This window comes from Mesocricetus auratus, unplaced genomic scaffold, assembly GCF_017639785.1.
Source record: "Mesocricetus auratus isolate SY011 unplaced genomic scaffold, BCM_Maur_2.0 Super-Scaffold_4256, whole genome shotgun sequence".
Taxonomy (NCBI): domain Eukaryota; kingdom Metazoa; phylum Chordata; class Mammalia; order Rodentia; family Cricetidae; genus Mesocricetus; species Mesocricetus auratus.
The window spans coordinates 111,376,948-111,400,688 of NW_024429182.1; the positions used below are offsets into that span (position 1 = coordinate 111,376,948).

The window sequence follows — 23,741 nt, forward strand, 5'->3', positions numbered from 1 at the left end:
AATTTTGTGTGTGGCATAGATAAAATACTAGATGAAGTTTATGTTTGAAGTATACTTTCATGTATTTGTTTATGAAATCAGTCATCATACAAAGGGAACTACATTTTTTATTGAAAATACCTTTATTTTCAATAGTAAGCAGGTGCAGATAAGCCTGGTGCAATGTAAACAAAATAATTAAAGAGTTCAACTCCACCATTAAAGACTCACTGTGTGATTATACTTCAAGTAACTAAGTTAAATAGGACTGTCCATCATCTCCCCAAACACTCCAAAACACTTAGGAAATATATTCAATAATAAGCACATGGTCTTATGTTGTTCATGAAAATCACAACTGGTCCCAGAAGAGACCTGGAGTATTTGTCCAAGTTTTCTTTGATTTCAAAGTTGCCAAGCTACTCTTAAATCAACTGAGGAATTCATTATTGTCAGTATGAATAAGTTACATACCCTGAGGCTATTTTCTTAAGTTCTCCTGAGATGAAACTGCAAATTCAAGTCCTTTTAATTGCCTATACTTAATTGCAAGTTTTTAATTGTCACAGTGTAACACTCTAACAAGTCCCTTAGCAGTCCCAGAGCTAAAACATAGCTGGCAGGCATCTAAACTCCAGAAAGCTCACAATAAGTAATACTAGCAAAGTTCTTTTATGATCCGTGGGAGAAAATCTACACTCTGATCAGCACCTATGTTTTAAGCATGAATATTTTAAATTTAAAATCTCACTGGGAGGTCAAATGGTGGAAATTAGAATCATAGTATCACTTCAGCATTTTCATGAGTACAAGAAAATCACACCTTTCAGTAAGATATTTGATAATTCTGATAACTTTGCCATCTCTACTATAATTATAAGTTTTCATGTGGGTTGCTTTTGTGTACATGTACCATAACTTTCATAAAACAGAACAGAACAGAGTCCAACAGAAATAGACAAACTTAAATGGGTGATCCTCCTTTGCTGTTTTAAATATATCAGAAATACTTCATATCAGTGCTCTTATATTAATTTATGCAGTTGGTATTTTATACATTCTAAATAATATATACAATTGATATAATTCAAGCTATCTCTTAAAACTACATTCTTCATACATATACCCAAAATATATGTTTTTCATATACAACTTCATTTCATTGTTAATTTCATTCATTTTATGAAAACACTCACTTTTAAACACATCCCCAGTTGGTGATATCTTCACTATGTATAACAGTTATTAGAATAAGGTCAAAGGGTTTTATTACACATAAAAAATATGAGTAAATCTTGGAATGCTTCTGGAAATTTCATAGATAGAAAAAAACTTTCCCTTCTTAGGCTTATACAATTTATGATATATTTTTTGACAATCTATTATCAAACTATTTTCTGTATGAAATATACATAATTTGGTGTTAGAAAAATGGATAAGCAAGTAAAGCACATGTACAAAGCCTCATGACCCAAGGTTTACATGTTTGTTCCCTGTGATCAACACAATAGAATGAGACAACTGACTCTAGCCCTTGATCTCACACTTCCATATTCAATCTGTGACACACTCTTCCTCCTAACCACACAAACATACGGAAATGATGAGACATTATATGTACAGGGATATTTTCTCTATGTGGTTTTAATATGAATCATCCTAGGGGTAGTTTGTTAAATATTTTAAACATATTTATCTATGTTTAGAACAACTAGATTTACATCCACTTTAGTTGAGTTTTGCCCATTGATTTGTTATTTGCTTTTAAATCTTGATTTTAATAGTTTATTGCAAAGGCTTTTCAAATGAAAATGGCATTAATAAAATTAAAGTAATATGTACAACTTTTAAAATTATGCATAAGTTGCTGGTGCCCATGTCAGAGGGCCAGCTAACAGTTCACTTGAGAAGATAGGCCCACCAGGAAACAAAATCTTAATGGGTAAATCTTGGATATACAAGACCCCAAGAGCCTTGGCACCAGAATGTTTCTTGCTACTGTTTTGTTATTGCATGTTCGTTGCTTTCGTTTTTCTCTGGTATCTAGCATTGTGTGAATGGGCATATGTTAGCTCCTTAATGCATTATTGAGAATATCTCTTGGAAATATCCAATTCTACAGGGTATTTTTGCCTCTAGATTATTATGAATATGATTTCTTCTTAAACTGTACTGTTTAACGGAGCAGTGATTTTATATGCTAATAGTGTCAGTTTAACTAGGATTTTGATGATTGTGGGTTTTTAATAAGTAGAGTAAGGCATAATGGTAGAGGATATTTTAGTGAAAAAAGTAACATAGGTAAAGGTGGTATAAAATGTCACCCCTGTCTCTGATAAAGCAGAAGCTGCAGAGGATAAAAAATAGAACAAGAAAGTTTTCCACAGCTAGAACACACTAGTTGCTATTGAGGAGCCATCTAGACTCTGGCATAGGTTAATGATTAAGAAAAGCAACTGAGCATACTAATAGATTCCTTGGAAGAGACACAATGACAAATATGTCATACTAGAAAATTATAATTGATTAGCAGTTAAGTCTTTCAGTCATTGGAAATTGTGTATGTGTGTATGTGTGTGTGTGTATGTATGTGTGTGTGTGTACATAAAAAAGTAATCGACTCCTAGTAGCCCAACTATTATAAATTTAATCTCAATTTTTGAGAGATGTGTTCTCACATTTCATAGAGTATCGTAGCTGAAAGAAAGTTTTAAATGTAAATTCAGGTTAGATTGAGATGGTTTTGTGAATAGTTGTGAGGTGAAAAAAACCAAGGACACAGCCTCAAGTTTTAGAAAGGCACATAGTTGAGTGAGGGACTCCTTAAGTAAGGGAACAAGAACAAAGCAACCCACTTACCATCAGCTGATGTGCCTTACTTGCTAAGATTGGTTGATGATCAATGATAGTGATTAGTTCCTTGTACTCATTTTTGCCCCCAACTTCCTGATATAAACAGCTGTTGAAAAGCTAGTATGTACTCTAATGATTTAAAGTAGACATGACTGTTTTTATATGTAAAAGTTTAGTTTGTGTTTCTTTTAATATTCCTTATAATTTTAACTTTCAAGATAAGTAATAAAATGACTGATATCTCATTTGTAACCACGATACGTAGCCTGCCAGTAAAAGAACTGGGTGAAAAAACACCCTGCTTGCTCACACTCTGCTAATCTATAACAAGTTAGTTAGATGTGAATGTATGCAAGTTCTTGGGTAGATTTTGTTTAATCATGTAAGGGAAATAGAAAACATGTTATTATTTTTAACCTCTATACATTATAATCATGCACTTGAGAAATAAAATGTAACCAGATTGTAGTGTTTACTTTGCCTGAAACATTTTGTTGGGATATATAAACTGTAGAATAAAAAATAAAGGTGTTTATCAGCTGTAGGAGTTTCTATGTAGAGTTTTTCACGTCACTTATGTAAACTATCGTATCATCTGCAAATAGTGAAAGTTTGGCTTCTTCCTTTCCAACTTATATCCCCTTGATCTCCTTTTCTTGTCTTATTGCACTAGATAGAACTTCAAGTAAGAGATATAGAGAGAGTGCACAGCCTTGTCTTGTTCCTGACTTTAGAGGACTTGGGTTGAGTTTCTCTCCATTTTGTATGATAATAGCTGCTGGTTTACTGTATATTGCTTTTATTATATTCAGGCACGTTCCTGCTATCTCTGATCCCCCCAGGACCTTTATCATGAAGGGGTGTTAGATTTTTGTCAAAGGCTTTTTCAGCATCTAGTGATGTAGATTTTTTCTTATGCAGTTTGTTTACATGGTGAATCACATTGATAGAATTTTATACGTTGAACCATCCCTGCATGCCTCAGATGAAGCGTACTTGATCATGGTGGATGGTTTTCTGATGTGTTCTTGTATTCAGTTTGCTAGTATTTTATTGAGTATTTTTATATCAGTGTTCATGAGGGAAATTGGTCTGTAGTTCTTTACCATAGTTGTGTCTTACTGTGGCTTGAGTACCAAGGTAATTGTAGCCTCATAAAAAGAGTTGGACAATGAACTTTCTGCTTCCATTGTGTGGAACACTTTGAGGAGTATTGAATTAGGTCTTCTTTGAATTTCTGGTAGAATTGTGCACTGACGCCATCCGGGCCTGGGTTTTTTGGTTGGGAGACTTTTGATGACTGCTTCTATTTCATTAGGGGTTATAGGACTGTTTAGTTGTTTGGACAAAGGTTTGTCTATCTTGTTGATTTTCTCAAAGAACCAACTCTTCGTTGCATTGATTCTTTGTATTGTTTTCCTAGTTTCTACTTTATTGATTTCAGCCCTCAATTTGATTATTTCCTGGCATCTACTCCTCCTGGGGGAGTTTGCTTGTTTGTGTTCTACAGATTTCAGCTGTGCTGTTAATTTTCTAGTATAACTATTCTCCAGTTATGTGGGCACTTAGTGCTATGAACTTCCCCCCATAGCACTGCTTTCAAAGTGTTCCATAGGTTTGGGTATGTTGTGTCTTCATTCTCATTGAATTCTAGGAAGTCTTTAATTTCTTTTGTTATTTCTTCTTTGACCCAGGAATGGTGTAGTTGTGCATTATTCAATTTCCACGAGTTTGTAGGTATTCTGCAATTTGTGTTGTTGTTGAATTCTAATTTTAAAGCATGGTGGTCTGATAAGATGCATGGAGTTATTCCAATTTTTTGATGCTGCTGAGGTTGGATATGTTGCCAAGTATGTGGTCGATTTTTGAGAACGTTCCATGTTGTGGTGAGAAAAAGGTATATTCTTTTTTATGTGGATGAAATGTTCTATAGATGTCTGTTGACCACAGCTGGGTCATTACTTCTATTAAACCCTTTGCTTCTTTGTTGAGTTTCTGTCTGGTATTTCTGTCTAGTGGTGTGTTGAAATCTCCCACTATAAGTGTGTGGGGCTTTATATGTGATTTAAGTTTTAGTAATGTTTCTTTTACGAATGTGGATGCCTTTGTATTTGGGGCATAGATGTTCAGGATAGACACTTCATCTTGGTGGATTTCACCTGTGATGAGTATGTAATGACCTCCTTCATCGCTTTTGATTGATTTTTTAAAAGTTTAATTTGTTAGATATTAGTATTGCTACCCCTGCTTGTTTCTTAGGTCGATTTGAATGGAAATTTTTTTCCAACCTTTAACTCTCAGGTAATGTCTGTCTTTGACGGTGAGGTGTGTTTCTTGTATGCAGCAGAAGGATGGGTTCTGTCTTCTAATCCATTCTGTTAGCCTGTGTCTTTTTATGGGTGAGTTAAAGTCATTAATATTGAGGGATATCAATGGCCATTGATAGCTCATTCTTCTTTGATTTGCAATGGTTGTTGTTGTTGGAATTATGTGTGGAATTTCACCCCTTTGTTCTTTTGGCTGTTGGTAGAGAGGGATTCTCTAACGCCTATGTTTTTCTGGTTGTAGTTAACTTCTTTGGGTTGTAGTTTTCCTTCCAAAACTTTCTGTAGGGCTGGGTAGTGGATATGTATTGTTTGAATCTAGTTTTGTCATGGAATATCTTGTTTTCTCCATCTATAGTGATTGAGAGCTTTGCCTATTATAGTAGTCTGGGCTGGCATCCATGGTCTTTAGTGTTGGTAGAATATCTATCCAGGATCTCTGGCTTTCAGAGTTTCCATGGAGAAGTTAGGTGTAATTCTGATAGGTTTGCCTTTATATGTTACTTGGCTGGCCCCCTGGTCTCCTGATCTGCTTGTTTCCTGGTCTCGTTAGTGGGAGAGAAGACCTGGAATCTGGGATGCTTGGCTCCCGCTGAGATTGGAAGCTCTGTGCAGTTCCCAGGCAATCTCCAGGCACTTGAAGGCAGGCCCGGATGCAGGGCCTGTTTTACCTGGTCCCGCTGGAACAGCTGGTCCCCTGGTCTCCCTGATTCCAAATATCTTATTGTTCTATATTATTTATCATCTTCCTGGGCTGTTTCTTGATAAACAGAAGGTATTAATCTCAAAATAATGTATTCTGTGTTTTCCTTCTCATGTTTCATAATATTTATATTTGATGTAATATGAATAAGTAAATTACCCAGGGACTTATATTGGGGTTCAAGCTTTAAGCTTAATATTAGAAAAGCAAAGCAGCCTTCTGCTAGCTTCTTACCTCTACCTCAGGCTGAATAGGCTGATCCTGTCTCCACAAACTCTCATCAAGACTCATACTGTAACCTCTCCTCAGCATGGATGGACAGTGAATGCCTCCATCTGAATACTTGCTCCTGTCTTTTATACCACTCTAATGCTGGAATTAAAGGTGTGATTTACAATCCTTTTAGGATGATTCAATCTTGTGTAGATATGACTGTTCATGGACTCACAGAGATTAGTCTCCCCCTTATTCCTGAATCCTAGGATTAAAGGTGTGTACCATTACCTCTAAACTTCTGTCAGCTGGATTAAAGGGGTATATCACCACTGCCTGATCTCTGCAGCTTGAGGCTTACTTTGCTTTTCTGAATTTTCAGTCAAGCTTTAGTAAATCATAAATAACATATCACTCCATTCTGATTAATCAAATCTTTGTTTATTCAAAGATACTTTATCTTAAAGTTTATCGTTTTGTTTTTCAGTTACACACTGTTTTCATAAATTTATTTTTAACTAGGTATTGAGCAGTCACAATTACTTTTTCGCAGGCACCATTGTAAATCTACCAGGAGTGCTCTTATATACTGTAGCCTCTCATTTTGTACACAAATGTTCATTCTACTTATATATTTTTAATTGTACTTACTTGGTTATTAATACTGTTTGACTGTATGCATGTGCATATTTATTGGGGAGGCAAATTTTATGTATATGGTATGAGAACATGTTAAGTGCACACTATTTGGAAGTCAGAGTACAATCTTCTGTATTGTTCCCCAATACACTAAATTTTTAAGATTTCACATATGAGGGTATGGGGATGGCATTATTTGAATGTTAAATATCAAATCTACACCCATGTGTTTTACCACTGAATTCCTACCTGGTAATGCTGTTTGGGAAGATTTTGGAGCCTTAGTAGGAGGAAATCTTAGTGTAGGGTATTGGTCTCTCCATATGGACCTTGAGATCTTATCATCCAGACTCACTCTCTGTTCATTCTGTTTCATGAGTGTGGCTATTACATAACAAGTCATCCTGCTTTGACATATATACTTATGGTCAAGTTAGTGAAAATAAGATATTGTAAGTATTCAGCCCCAAATGGGACATACTTAACAATCTTTCCCTATGCCAAGAGTCAGAAAGCATTCTGGAAGAAAACAGATGCAGAATGTAAGATAAGATAGATGGGGAAGAGTGTTGTGAAATGCTGATTTTAGGACATGGCATGGCTATTGGATGCATGAACCCACAGAAGCTTTATGGTCTTCCTAAGGTTCACACATAAGAAAACCAGTCAAAATTCCATAATAAATAAAAAGGAACTCTTAGGTCACAATGATGAGGTTCAAAGCAGAATGGGGCCCTACAATGACAATTCTACCAAGACTGTGATATCATCACTAAGATGAAAAACACCAGCTAAATACATGCTTTGAGCTACAGACTGCTAAGTACAATTTTGAGCTGGCTAGCTGAGATGATCCAGCCTCATAGACTACTCTAGCCAAGACTTAAGATTAGCCCTGTACTTTTCCATTATACAGAGACTGGATAATAAATGTGATTGAAAGCCCAAAATCATGTACAGACAGGTATATGAAACCTTTTCTAGAATTAGTTATTATGCTATAGGACTACTAATGTCATGACAAAATATTTAAAATACACACAAAACACATATATATCTTATAAATGTTTAGAGAGTATTTATGCCTCAAGAAAAGATTTAATGAGTCAAAATAAAACCAAAGATTATGAGATTTATGAAAATACAATAGTACCTTTATTTTTGTATTTCTTCTTTCCAATATTAGGTCGCTCTTCTGACATGAGACAGAGATTTTGGATTTTACATTAACAAGCATGTTTCGGTTTGGAGACAGAGAGTGCTTTAATCTTTTCCAAACCAGCTTTAATCTTTCATTTGACTGGGATTTCTAAATGACCATTTGCACTCTATGTTTGCAGAGAAAATCAGAAACAAATATTTGGGAAGATTCATTAAATTTCACCCTGTTGTTAATTGATACTGTTAGGCCAACTTACTGGTTTTGTTGTGGCATTTTATTTCTGGGTATTTGTTCTTTTTCTTCAGATGTCTCATTTTCCTTGATGTCTTCAGATTCCTTAGTTGAATGTTTTTATTCTCCTGAAAGGACAGAAACAAAACCCTTCCCCAGCCCTAATTTTGTTGAGGTTCTTTTTGTCAAGTTATATTTGATGAAATGAGAAGAATTTGTTAGCTTTAATGTTAGTTTAGATTGGATGGACATACTGTTTGATGAACTAGCACTGCTTCAAATCAAGAGGTATCTCTTCTGTAACTCTAATCTTTATCAATTTTGAAGGTACCCATACTTTTGCTTCTACTATGAAAACAAAAGCAAAATCCCTCCACAAGTTAACACATTTCCTGGTTTCCATTCTGAGGTCAATATCCCTTTAAAGTATACTGTCTGACTTAATTCCATAGTTTTTCTATTAGCCAATGTTTCTCCCCAGCTGTTGCTCCTTTCTCATTAGCATTTAGAAAATTCAACATTAATAAAGGATTATGCAATCTATTTGGGGACGTCATTTTATCTGTTTCTGTTGTTTATATCTTTAGAGTTCAATTTGATCTTTCTACAACTGTATTCCCATTAGGATTGTGTAATATATCTGTAGCATGCTCTATAATATAATAAGGAAAAAACTGTTGTATTTTCTTAGAGGCATACATAGGTGCATTGTCGATCTTATTTGTATAGCTATAAGTATGATGGTCATAACTTCTAACAAATATGTGATTACCAAATCAGACTTTTTCTGAACACAAAGCAGTTGCCCTTTGAAAACCTGAATAGGTATCATTTGTGTGGTGTACATATTTTGATATTCCAAATTATCCAATATAGAACATATCCATCTGCCAAATTTCATGACTTTGAGTAGTGTTTGGGTAACTTCCTGATGGTAGTGGAGTTTGGTTGTAAAAAATTAAGTAGGGCATTTTCTTAAAATTTCCTTGGCTTTTGCCATGTGATGCAAAAGTCTTTTTTCAAACCCTTGCACCTGAATGATGGTATTTATGAAATTCTGTGGCCTCCAGCACATTTCCAATAAGTAGCTGATCAAATTCTTCATTAGACTGTGTTAGAGGGTCTGGCAGACACACATGTAAAGGATTAGAGGCTCAGGTCATGAATAGAACTATAAAAATGCTGCTTCAGTTTTGCATTGATATTGAGATACTAATAGGCATTTTTGACTTCAGAATGATGATTGGAACACTAGTTCCTTCAACTGTTGGAGATTTTATGTTGACTACTGCCACTCAGTGCAGTATGTGTGTGTGTGTGTGTGTGTGTGTGTGTGTTAAATTGCATATTCTTTGGATGTCAGGAAACAAAATAGGTTATAATGAATCCCATATCATAAACATGCATGGATATAACTTATGTATATCTATAATAAGTTCTGATAAAATGGATTGTTTCTGATAATTCAATAACAAACTTGGTTTGAAATTTGTAATGCAATGTGCTTCAAGTATTTCACATTTTGACAAAAAAAGAGATTTTTGTAATTAGTGGTGCTACATAGATATCTCAGGAGATATCTAGCCTGGTACATTCAAGTCCATTGATATGGATGGAATCCCAAAAATGTGGAAATTGGGATATTACTTAAACAAAATTACTAAGATTTTCTTGCACCTGAGCATAATAACTCAGATGTAGACCCTGAAGCCTGAGAATGCTTAAGAAGTCTACAGAGAATAATAAGTTGCAATGAAATGTATTGGGAAACATGAATACACTTCTAAGTACTAGAGCAATAAAAGAGACACATATGTATATATAGGCACATTTGAAACGTAGTTTTTGTGAAACTCTGCTTAGTGCACTTTTACCTTGGTTGCCAACTTGGTTTCACTATAAAGATGTTCTACTTGACATTTTTCTTTTTGGTCCTGAGGTTTTCCTTTCTTTTTGCAAATGGTTAGGTCCCAGGTGCTTTCTGAGACAAAGCAATCTAGTTATCCTGGGTCGAGAAAAAGATACTGATTGTTTGCTTTCTATTTATACAAAGAATGGTCACTTTAAGAATGAATATTTCACCAGGAATCCAGATAAGAAGTAAGTGCCCTTGTTTTATTTGTTTTTTATTGATCATTAATGTAAATACATAGCTGGTCTGTGTATAGACAAATGATTTCTGTTGTTGTGCCCCACCTTGTTATCTAGGACATAACCAAAAATTATTTTGTTACATGTTGATTATTTTACTGTTTCAGGTGATTTAATGGCTATTTTGTTCATGTTTTTGGAGCCAGATTTTTCAAACTGGAAGCTGAGTGATACAGCCTGTGTATATTTCTTCTGAATGGATTTCCTTAATAGGGGCAATTCCCACTGCATATTGCCAAGTGATTTTCCTGAGAATCATAATCCCAAGCACTGACATGAGTTCAATTTTTGGAGGCTGAATAAATTCTTCTATCAGTGTTGTGCTAGTGTTTCCTCCATTGTGATGGAATACTCAATTTCTGGGAAAAGAGGTCTTTGGTATTTTTTCCTTGCTTCATAGGTATCATCCTTAATAGAATAGTGCATTTTTATTCAAAATTTTCTATCATTATTTCAACACTGCTACCCTCTATAAGTCTTACAGCTTTAATCAAGCATCAAAACATCAAGATCTTTCACTATGCTAATTTTATGTTTTCCATTCATTTTTTTTAGTTGAGCACATGTAAAACTGTATTACTTTTGTTGTTTTTTTGAGACAGGTTTCTTTGTATTACCTTGAAGGTTGTCTAGAACTCACTCTGTAGATTAGGCTGGCCTCAAACTTACAGAGACAGAGGTCTGCCTCCTGAGTGCTGGGATTAAAGGTGTGCATCCCCGACTGCCATATTACTTTTTAATGACAATGTCAGTAATGTTATATTTTTATAACTTATGGTACTCATGTATAACAATCATCTATACAAGTTCAGGAGACATTTTGTGGACTTGCTAGAGAAGTTATATTGTGAAGATATGTCACTCTTGTTTAATAAAATGCTGAATGACCAATAGTTAGGCAGAATTTGGGGCACAGAGAGGGCACTGGGAAGAAGTCAAAGATGTCATGTGATGTAGAGCAAGCAGGATATACATTAGAGAAATGTTGTAATAAATCCACAAGGCAGAAAGTAAATCAAGAGTTTTCAATAGAGGAGTCTAAAATGGCTGAGAGGCACTTGAGAAAGTGCTCAACATCCTTAGTCATCCGGGAAATGCAAATCAAAACAACTCTGAGATACCATCTCACTCCTGTCAGAATGGCTAAAATCAAAAACACCAACGACAATTTATGCTGGAGAGGATGTGGTGAAAAGGGGACACTCCTCCATTGCTGGTGGGAGTGCCAACTGGTTCAGCCACTTTGGAAATCAGTATGGAGATTCCTCAGAAAAATGGGAATAAACCTACCACAAGACCCAGCAACTCCACTCTTAGGAATATATCCAAAAGATGCCCATTCATACAACAAAGATGCCTGTTCCACTATGTTCATAGCAGCATTATTTGTAATAGCCAGAACTTGGAAACAATCCAGATGTCCCTCAACCAAAGAGTGGATAGAGAAAATGTGGTACATCTACACAATGGAGTACTATTCAGCAGAAAAAAGTAATGGAATCATGAGATTCGCAGGCAAATGGATGACACTAGAAGAAACCATCCTGAGTGAGGTAACCCAGTCACAAAAAGAGAAACATGGCATGTACTGTCTCATATATGGATTTTAGACATAGATCTGGGGAGTGCCAGCCTACAATCCTATGGCCAGAGAGTCTGGGAAACAGAAACTTCAGTTAGGGGCTGATCGAAGAAGAGGCAGACTCCCTTGGTTAAGTACTGAGCTGAACTCAAGAAAGCCAGTAACAGAGAGGGAGGACTGATGATCAAAGGGATTAAGACTGGGCTGGTTTAACCCCCAGAAACAGCTGACCAGACAAAGGTTAACTCTTGAATCCCAGGCTAATGCCTGGGAATCCAGCATGGGACTGATCAAGACCCCCTGAATCTGGGTGTCAGTGAGGAGGCCTAGGTAATCTATTGAGCCTTGGGCAGCAGATCAGTACCCATCCCAAGTATACACACGGATTTCGGACTCCCATAGAACAATGTGAGGTGCACTCTCACCCTGAACTCTTGGGGAAAGATCTAGGCCCTGCCCTATATGAAATGACAGACTATGGACACCCCCATGGAGGGCCTCACCCTCCCTGGGGGAATGAGGGCATAATGGGTGGGGGGTTGGTGGGAGGGCACGGGAGGAGGGGAGGGAAAGGGAGAGGGACCTGGAACTGACTTGTGAAGCAACCTTGTTTCTTATCTAAATTTAAACTGGAAAATAAAATAAAAATACATGAAAAAGAATCCAAAAAAATACTGTCAAATCTTCCAAAACAATTATGAGAGTTAGAAAAAAGCCTAAGGCTGAACTTCCATAAATAATATATTTCCATGCTGTTTTTTATGAGATAGTATCCCAAAGAAGAGGCCAACTACAGTATGTCACTTGAAATATTGACTTTATATTTCCCTCACCAAGTGCTATAATGAAGGTTGTTCACTGTAGCACATGCCACCATTTGAAAGAAGTCAATTAAATTCACAGATATCGTCACTTTTCTTATTACTGATTTCATATTTTCATGACTTGATTCTCAGTTCCATAACTTTACTCTCTGGCAATTATTTCACTTTTGCTTCTCTTTTCCTTTTTCCATATAATGAAGAGTGTGTTTATATCTTGTGGAAATGTGCACAGCACATAGTAGATTTGTATATTTGACCTTATTTTAGCTTTATTAATGTTGTGTCCTATATTTGAAGCTTGGTTTGTATAACTGTAGCAATGTCTCCTGTAGCATGCTAAGCAAATTGTCACAAGCAACACTGTAAAAATCTGGTAATGAGCATTATACAAGATAGGCATTGTACTGTCTATGAGAAATAGTACAGTGGAGTTTTATCATTTGAAGTTAAATTTGTGATAACATATAGATGACTGAAATTCATAGCAGATGAGGAAGTTCAGGATCATGGAGTAGATGAGAGAAATTTTCAATAAGTTTGAGGAAATAATGAGAACCAGAAATAAAACTTGTATATGTATAATACAATGAGGAATGACACTAAGAGATGTCATCGATTTTTTATAATGACAAAGCAATTTTCATAGCAAAATGGAACATGAGTGTGATGACATCAAACACATATGAAAAATAACTGAGGGGAAGGTCAATAAAACATGAATGAGAAAATCACTCAAATTAGGGAAAGTTTTGTTATACCTCTAGCAGTCACTGGATTTCCTGAAGTTAGTGAAAACTTGTCTTCTCGGAAGTAGCGATAAGATAAATTGCAATTATTTTTTTATTTGTTTTTAAATCTCACCAGATTATGGCAAAACACACCTCTCTAGGTAAGATTATTTTAGGCAAGAAATGGATTATGTTGGCAAGAATGAAAGCGACAGAAAAGTTGCTAAATGGCACTAATCATATCCATAATTTTCAAAATGTAAATAAATATTCATTCCAAAATGGGATTAAATTATCTAATAGTCTTTGAAGTATCTATGTATTACACAAAATAAAATTGAAACATGTTTCTAAACATGTGTTATCTCTGTTCATTTGCTGTACCAACAAAGCATATAGACTGTATCCTCATTTTCTTAGCAGTTTTGGGATGGTTCTGTCATGAAAAACAGCACATTATTAAAGTTGATAAAGAAAAAGATGATGTAGAAATAAAAATTGGAGCAAAAATAATCTACATGTTCTTTTGTCAAGTTGAATTGCAATCTAATTTTACAGTGAAAAGAATAAACCATGCATTTCTAAAACACAACTCTAATCCAGGTAAAATGTTTGTGTGTGTTCATACATAAATTATAAAGGCATATGCTGTTTAAAGGTATTTTGGTGTTATAAACAGGTATCTTGCCTACATATTTACTAATAATATGCTTTTGTTAATTGATATTGTGGCCATAGAACACTATATCCTACATTCTTAATTTAAAACATTTTCAAACTTTGTTGTTCATAAGCAACTTCAAATTATTGTATTTATAATTTAATAAATCATCTTTGAAATTAGGGTGTTTATCCCTCAGTTTTAGAATATAACACTACATGAATCACTCTCTAACTTTCTCTATGTTTTATTTTATATCATTCATTTTCAAAGATTGCTTACAAATTGGGTATATGTCACATGAATTTGATTCCTGGAGAAATGTTCCTGTGATTATTGTTTGTGATTACAGCTTTGACTATAGCATATGTTAATATTTAGCAATCCTAGTCATTGTTATTTTACATATTAAGAATTATTATAGATTGTATTTGAGAATCACTAACATTCTCACAAACTGGTGAACGAAACTTCATTTTGTCACAGTTCATATGTGGCACATTGATATGGAGATAAGTTATTCCATTGATATTGTAGAATCCTAATTTTTTCTACCATTTTATCTAGTTCATTAAAGGCATAGTTTAAATGCTTTTGACTTTCACTCTCTTCGACCTACATGCACAGTGATGCCAGGGATATTATTCACATTGTTCAAATCAAGTTAAATCTCCAAAATTTTAAGCTCACATAAAACTGTCATGTTTCAAGCTAATTGCATTAGGCACAATTTTAATTAGTTGGCTAAGAGTTTGAAATAATTCACTTCAATGACATCTACTCCCCTCCTACACTACTCTTTTCTATGAACCCGCCAAATATAATTTGTGTTTCTGATTAATTTTGCACTAGTATCCTTCCACTGGGCAATGAATGATCCACTATGGGCCATACCCTTTAATGAAAACTGAATCTTCCTTTTAAAGAATCTCTTAGTGACCAATATTTATCCACATTTAGACTTTTTTTCTGTGATGAAATAGATTTTTGTCTAGATTATTTCTGTTACACATAGATAAATTATTTACTTAGAGCAGCAAATTTGTGACTTTGAATAAAGCAAGAGAAACCTTTGAAAACACAGAGGAGTTGAACAAAATAAAAAATGACGGTTATCCCATTAAAGATAACCAATAGAAATCATGATATTAAATGAATTTTCTTTAAGTTATAGACAAACAACAGCAACTAAATTTTGTCTTGAAAATGAACAGGGTGTTCAAGTCAAGAAGACAATATGGTAAATAAAGGGGAAAATAATTCTAGTTATTACTCCAGTTTGTTCACAGATTAAAATGAAAATTCACCATGATGAGTAATGAATCATCATTCAGATTAGGAAATGTGGAAATATTGATGATATTACATGGAAATTGACATTTAAAAACTATGTAAATCACTAATTTGTGAACGATTTTATATACAAACCTTTAAATTCAAAATTAACGAATGATAAGAGTTCACAGAAATTGAAGACTTGAGGACATTAAAACGACAATTGTAAATCCTAAAACTTTATTTGGAAAAGAAGGATTTAGTAACTTGAGATATTAATGTTACAGCATAGTAACTTCGTTGGTTGAATTAGAAAATTCAAATTCAAAACTGAAAATAGCCTACATCAATAAAGTCCATCACAATTGTCAGGGTACTAAAAACGTAATGCAAGCTTAGCTATTTCTGAATCAGACAGAAAAGTTTAAGAAATAAAACAATAATAAATATCAGGATAAAATTATTCAAGCAGCATAAACACAAATTTTAGAGCAAAAAAACTGTTCACTCAATTGAACACTACCTGTAGAGCAACAAAGTACCATAGTGTACTCAGATGTGGAACATTGTCATAAAGAAATAGGAAACATATGAGAGGAAACAAATACTGAAACATTCATGGGGAAAACAGAACAATAAGACAAATTTTAATAAATTGTTATATAAAATGAATAAGAAAAATATATCAGAGGGTCTACAAGGAGTTTAAAAGTTGAGTGTTTAGAGAAGGAAAACATTTTGATGATCACTATAACACAGCAAGAATCTAGAAGCATGAATAACATGATCAGATGAATAAATAAAAATAAAATATGTGATAAAATCAACCTCATTGGCCATGTGAAGAAGTTTTATTACTCATAATAAATTGTCATTTTTATAACCAATGTGACATCACTGAAGATTATACATGCATTAAATGAAATGGAAAAGGATAAAGGTGCATGTAGTACAGGGAAAAGTAAATGTAACTATGCTATCTGTATTGCTTATAAATTTAAAGGTTCTCAAAGCTTGTGATACAGATGGTTATATTGGGTTAACCATTCCTTATATTCATAACTAAGTCCGAGTCTTATCAATGACTGATTCTTCTGGGTAGAAGATAAGACCCACCTCTTTTCCATATATGTCATTCATTAAGTTTCTAAAATAAAGTAATGAGAAGATTAATGGTCTTCTAGGAACATCACAAAATGCTCACAAATGAATAATATTGTATGAAAATCCAAAATCAAAGCATCCCACATGAATGTGATCCAACCCAAAACATTTTTAAGAATCCTGACTGAATTCTGGAGATCTCACTTTCACATACAGCACAGTAACAGGGCTTATGCAATCATAGCAATGGGAAAAAAACAAGCATTAACTACATAATCACAATTACTATGATTTAATATTATCATGATTATAGCCCAGTCTCTAATGATCTCTTTGCTCTCTTTTTAGGTTTGCAACTAAGAATATCCACTTGATTTTGTCTCATTATTTTGCTCTTGAAAATGTCAACAAGGACCCTCATATTCTACCCAACATTTCTCTGCTAGTTAAAGTTGAATGTAATTTACTGGATGATTGGATAATGAATAGTTTATCCTCAAAAATAGGTGAATTTCTTCCTAACTCCTACTGTATAAATCAGAAAAGATATTTAATTGTGCTTACAGGTCCAATATGGTTATCATCTGCTATGCTTGGACCACTCCTGTACATCACCAATAGACCAGAGGCAAGGATGGTGAGTTAGTTTTAGTGAATCATTGGCTCCTTTAAGTCTGATTTTTATGTATCAAAACTGACTAAAAGTAAAACATATATACATATATATATATGCCCAGAAAGTATTGTGACACATAACAGTAATTCAACATAAGTATACCAAAATAAAAGAAATTTAAAGTGTTTTAGTTGCAGACATAGTTCACTGTACTTTTAAAGATATTCAGAAGATATTATCTATGATTTAATAACGAGAGGTGACTCTACATGTCCTAATATTCTAAGACATTAATGAGCATAATTAATTTTAGACTGATAATTATGCATCCTATATTCTTCAAGTTATTATGTTCTATGACATTCAGATTTACTATGGGCCATATCATCCTCTCCTGAGCAGCCATGAACAGTTTCCACATCTCTACCAGATGGCGCCTAAGGACACATCTCTGGCATTGGCAATGGCATCTTTGGTGGTACATTTCAGATGGAACTGGGTTGGTGCAATCATTTCAGATGATGACCTAGGACTTCCATTTCTCTCAGAATTGAGAAAAGAGGCAAAGAAATAGTGCTTGCTTAGCCTTTGTGTGTATTATCATGGAAGATAAAATATTATTCCAGAAAAATGCAAATATATATTATAATGATATCACAACATCATCAGCCAAAGTTGTTATCATTTATAGAGACAAAGATTCTCATCTGCAGCTCAACCTTAAACTCTACAGATTAGTAAATGTTCAGAGGATCTGGGTCACTACTTCACAGTAGAAACTGATCACACAGAAAGAGAGACTACTTCTTAGTTACTTCTATGGGACCTTTGGTTTTCACTTCACTATTCTGAATTATCTGGTTTTACACCCTTTATCCAGAAAACAGATCCTTCCAAATTTTCATTTGCTAGCTTATGGTGGATTTATTTTAATTGTTCTCTGAATTCATTTAATTCTATGAATCTTAAGAATGGCTCAACAGAAAAACGGTATAATTGGTTATTCAAGCACCATGTAGAAATGTCTGTGGGAGGCACAGGTTATGTCCTATACAATACTGTGCATGCTGTGGCCCATGCACTTCATGAGATGCTGCTACAAGAAGTAGATACATGGACAAAGTATTCTAGAGAAAGGCTGGAATTTGACTCTTGGGAGGTTATATGTATTCCAAAGGATGTAATGTGGCATAATAAATAAAATTTTCATAATGGGTAATGTAGGTTCTATACAAGAATTCCAGGATATTTTTCTATCATACACAACAAATTTATATACCCATTTACTGGTTATCAAATGAATCTTATTGTATATAGACTCTACTTCAGCCTACACTGATACTCAGAAAAATTTTCTTGATCTATGACAATAGAATTTCTCATAGCATTTATTCTACATATCCATGTTCATGATATTCAAAATAAAAAATTATTTCTTTCTCATGAAAATTTGAAAGCTAAAAACAAATTGATTGATCTTTTACATGATCAAGGATTTGGTCAAAAATATTAAGTGAATAAATCCTACCTAACAGCAAATAATTCATCCTTGTATTTTAACATACTGATGATCACAATACTTTAGCTGATTATCCAAAAATATTTAGGAAAATTATGTGGGTAATATCTCTCTACTCTCTAGGAATATCTTTCAGGTATGCAAATGTTAAAGAACTAAACTCAGTGAGTAGCTGGTATTTACAAATCATAATGTTATTGCTATGCCTGTGTGGATTTTTACATTTAGTATATGACTTTTTGGTATTAGGTAACATTTCTAGACAGATTAATGAAAATTAGATGCAATCTATACTCAAATTAATTGTTTTAATGTGTAGGCATACTTGAAACTAACATAATAAATGTTTCAGGTGGTCCATTTCCTAAAGAAAATACAATTTACAAACCCTGTTGGAGATCAAGTGAACATGAATCAGAAAGAAAATCAGGATGTGGAGTATGGCATTCACTACACTATGGAGTTTTTGCCAGGTCATGAACTTAAGGTGAAAATAGGAAATTTATCAAACATTTGATGCATGGTCAACAATTTTACATGTCTGAAGAGATGATTAAATGGAACATAGACCTTAGGAAGGTTTGTTAGACTTACTTGTACAATTCTACACGTGACGGAAGTACCCAAAATGTCAAAATTTACTTCCTCATTCTCAAGAGATACAATATATTTAAATATGATTGCTAAATTAATTCTTACACTACTAGATTTTCTTTCAGGACATATTTTATTTCAGTTATGTGAATATTTGAACTCTTATCTTCCTGACCAATTGGCCATAAGTTCAAGAGGGCAAAATCGGTACTGATAAAACAAAGCTTTGTACATGACCCATGGGTTCTAATGGAGACAGATCTCTGGGAGATAGATTTTGTGTGAATTAGTTCAACTTCATTTCGGAGCATAAGGAATATATAAGATTGTGGAGTCTGGGGACATACCCTAATTTGCATTAAGTGGAAAATTCATATCACAAAACTAAGTGTGTGGCAATAGGGTGCCTTAACAGAATTCCTAGAAAAAATCTTCTAGGAGTTATATTGTCAAAATTGAAGCCAAAGATGAATCAGGCTTCTAATTTAGAGACAAGCATTTGGTTTAGAGACCACTTTCAGATAAGGTCAGTTCTACAGACTCAGGGACAGTCTCCAGATAAGGCCAGGTAGAGTTAGGAAGTTCTGCTGGAGGAAGGGAGCCTATTATTGTTGATCTACTGGGATAAGCTGCTAGGCAATGAGAAGGCTGTGACTTTACCAGCAGCTATGTCTTTCTACATCATAGTTATATATTTGCCTGTCTATGTATATGAGAGATAGATAAATATAGATTGAATATAATCACACACACATACATATACATATGTATATATACAAGTTTCTTGTGATATAAATAATAATACATCTACTATATATAGCAACAATATAAAGTAAAAGTTAGTTTTTAACTTTTTGCATATTGGTAAAAGAATGTTTTTCAATAGTACCATGCTCTAAATGTCTATCTTTATTACCAAGTAGATAAGATTTATTCTTTATATTCTTTGATATTTTTCTCAGATTCACCCTCAAATTGCAGTGTACCTTGTAGACCAGGATTCAGAAAATCCCCTCAGCAGGGAAAGGCTGTCTGCTCTTTTGATTGTACACCTTTGCCCAGAGAATGAAATTTCCAATATGACAGGTAGAAATATATAACATACCAAAGATTCATTATATTAGTTAATTTCTGTCATTTTTACATGACTCTTAATGATGTCTTCTGGGAATTGTAAAGATAAAGTTCATCATGAAATCAAATGAACAGCAATTCTTACCCTTTAGCAAAACATCCCATGTCCTGAATCACACATATGAATCATTATTCTAGATACTATTCACCTAAGAGTTTCTTTTGAAACATGTTTTAGATTTACTAAATATCTTTGTAGCATCTATTTTTTCCTGGAATTCTTCCCTTTATAATACTTCTAAATTTTAATATTCTCTAAGACATGGGAGCTACCCATCCTTATTTATATAACCCTTATCTGATTTATGATAATTTGTAGATGCTCATGGATGATGCATCCTGCTAAGAGCCATGCACTTTCTCATGTGTTCTACGGTAGAACATGCTGTCACTTGGTCGGTTGAATTTTCATTTGTAGATTACTCCACAGGTGAGTTTGGAAGCCAGAATATAGAATTTTAATTTGAAATATTTATTTTAATATTTCAAAATTGGAAAACAAGTTTGCACATAAACTCTTTAGACTGAATAGGTAGAAATAGCTTTCTAGTGATAAGGGTCCCATGGAAAAATTGGTAGTGATGTTATAGGTGTTATAACAAGTAACTGAAAGATGGAATTGCTTTGTGAGGCATTAATGTAAAAACTCAACTTGATGTTCTAGGTAGTCTGCAGGCCAGAATGTAAACAGTTCCAAATAATTTGAACATGATAATTTAGAGATGCAATAAAATTGACACACAAATAAATCATTAAAATATTAAACATATTTTTATAGGACAAAGTGAAAAATGGGAAAGACAGTTTCATGGAATATTAGATAGAAAATAAATTGATGAAAATTACGTTTTAAAAATAGTAACTTTATAATAGCTGAAAACAAAACAATGCACCAGATTTTTTAATTGGGTGCCTGTTATGTATATTTTAAAATACTGATAATAAAATATTATTATAAAAACAATTATGAAACTATTAGAAAAATAAAAATATGAATGCTTAGCCAGGCGTTGGTAGAGCACACCTTTAATCCCAGCACTTGGGAGGCAGAGGCAGGCAGATCTCTGTGAGTTCAAGGCCAGTCTGGTCTAGAGAGTGAGTTCAAGGACAGCCTCCAAAGCAATACAGAGAAACCCTTTCTTGAAAAAAACATATGAATGCTTTTGCTCAATGCTTTTGACAATATCAAATATTAAAATATGAGATAGCAAAATTAATTGTTAAGGTATGTACAGTCACAAATGGAAAGGGTCATTATTAGAATAATATAAATAATATTTTCTTTCTTGATCTATTCAATTGAATGCACTTGAAAATATAATTCTATAGCTGGGCAGTGGTGGTGCACATCTTTAATCCCAGCACTTGGGAGGCAGAGGAAGTCAATCTGTATGAATCAAGGCCAGCCTGGTCTACAAAGCTGTACACCAGAGTGGTCAGCAGCAGCAGGGGGCAGGAAGAGGCAGCTAGCCATTGGAAAGATCAAAGTCAGGGTGTATCAGTGAGGGAGCCTTTATCAGGAACTTATTGCCCCGGTAAACATTTCTTAGGGCACTCGATCGTTTTCAGTAAACATATTTTCAATAAACATTGTCTCACAGCTGCCTGTTCCCAGGCTGATGGGGAAGTGGGCCTCAGGCCAAGGTCTGTTGTTCCCACGGTCTTCTCAATAAATATTTTTCTATTGGCAATATTGATAGTCCAATTTTACAGAATTAGTAAACTGGTAATTAGTTTCTTTTCCTTACTATAAGAAACCTAATAATAAATGTGATAGTCTGAACACACAGGGAAATTAGGTGGTAAATATTTGATAAAGCTTCTTCTTTACCTGACAATAATCATCAGTCTTTAAAGCAATATATGGGTTTGTTTATATTTTAGTATACAAGCTGTTACAAAAGGGCATTGGTATCTGCATTGTAGCTGAGATACAGACCAAAATATAGTGGGAAGAAGTTGGTTTTATAATCTTGTACTTTATATTCTACAGAATTATTAAGAATAAATATGTATTTCTATATTGTCCTCACTAAGGCATTTTATTGTGTAAACGTAAATATTCCAACCCAAGCTAATTCTGCAAGTGAATAAAACTGTTGTGGCTATGAATGACATCTATAAAAAACAAATTTTCATAATTGTACATGAAGGTAATAGATTTTGATATTGATACTTAAAAATAAAATATTAGCTTTCTGTCTACCTCAAAAAATAAGGGTAATTTGACAAGAAATCTTTATTGCATCAATATCATACATCCTTGAAATACCGAGATATATTAAAGCTAATGGATCATTTCTTTGGTATCAGACATGGATCTGTGTGTAAAGTGCCGTGATGATCAGTATGCCAACCATGGAAGAAATCACTGTCTCAAAAAGATTATGACATTCCTGGCATATGAAGACCTCTTGGGAATGTCTCTAGCCTGCTTGGCTCTGTGCTTCTCTGTACTTACAGCTGTAGTACTTACTGTCTTTTTGAAGAACAAGGACACTCCCACAGTAAAGGCCAATAACCGGGCACTCAGCTATGTTCTACTCATCTCCCTCATCTTTTGCTTTCTCTGTTTCTTGCTCTTCATTGGTCAACCCCATATTATCACATGCTTCGTGCAGCAGACCATATTTGCTGAAGTGTTCACTGTGGCTGCTTCTACTGTCTTGGCCAAGACAGTGACATTAGTGCTGGCCATCAAGGTTACAACTGCAGGTAGAAGGATGAGAATTCTGCTAATGTCAGGGGCACTGAAGTTCATCACTCCAATTTGCACCATGATTCAACTGGTTCTATCTGCGATCTGGCTGGGAACTTCTCCTCAATTTGTCGAGGCTGATGTGCTTGTTGAAAAAGGACACATTTTGATTGTCTGTAACAAAGGTTCAACTATATTCTTCTATTCTGTTTTGGGATACTTTGGATTCATTGCCATGGGAAGTTTCACTGTAGCTTTCTTGGCCAGGAATCTGCCTGACACATTCAATGAAGTCAAGTACCTGACATTCAGCATGCTAGTGTTCTGTAGTGTCTGGATTACCTTCCTCCCTGTCTACCATAACACTAATGGCAAAGCTATGGTGGCTGTGGAGGTATTCTGTATTTTAGCCTCCAGTGCAGGACTGCTTCTTGGCATCTTTGCTCCAAAGTGCTTCATAATTTTGTTAAGTCCTAAGAGAAATTATTTTCAAAATTTCAGGAATATGCATTTTAAAATTGAAAATGTTCTTTAAAGTTTTCTTTCATCTGTATTACAATATACTTCTCATAAATGCTACAATGATATTTTGATCCTAAAGTTTAACTCATTTTGTCTCATTAATAAATATTGAAAATAGCTATACATTAGAAGTTTAAAACTTGGCCAAGATCTCAGTTTTTATCAACAAAACATTCTAATTGACATTTCTATATCTGTAATGCTGGTTACCTTCCTTACATCTGTGTTT

General features: G+C 34.2%; 1 pseudogene; it reads left to right on the forward strand.

Annotated features, from left to right (window-relative positions):
* The first annotated feature begins 9,283 nt into the window (after nucleotides 1-9,283).
* LOC101842742 lies at nucleotides 9,284-23,486 on the forward strand (annotated as a pseudogene).
* The last annotated feature ends 255 nt before the right edge of the window (nucleotides 23,487-23,741 follow it).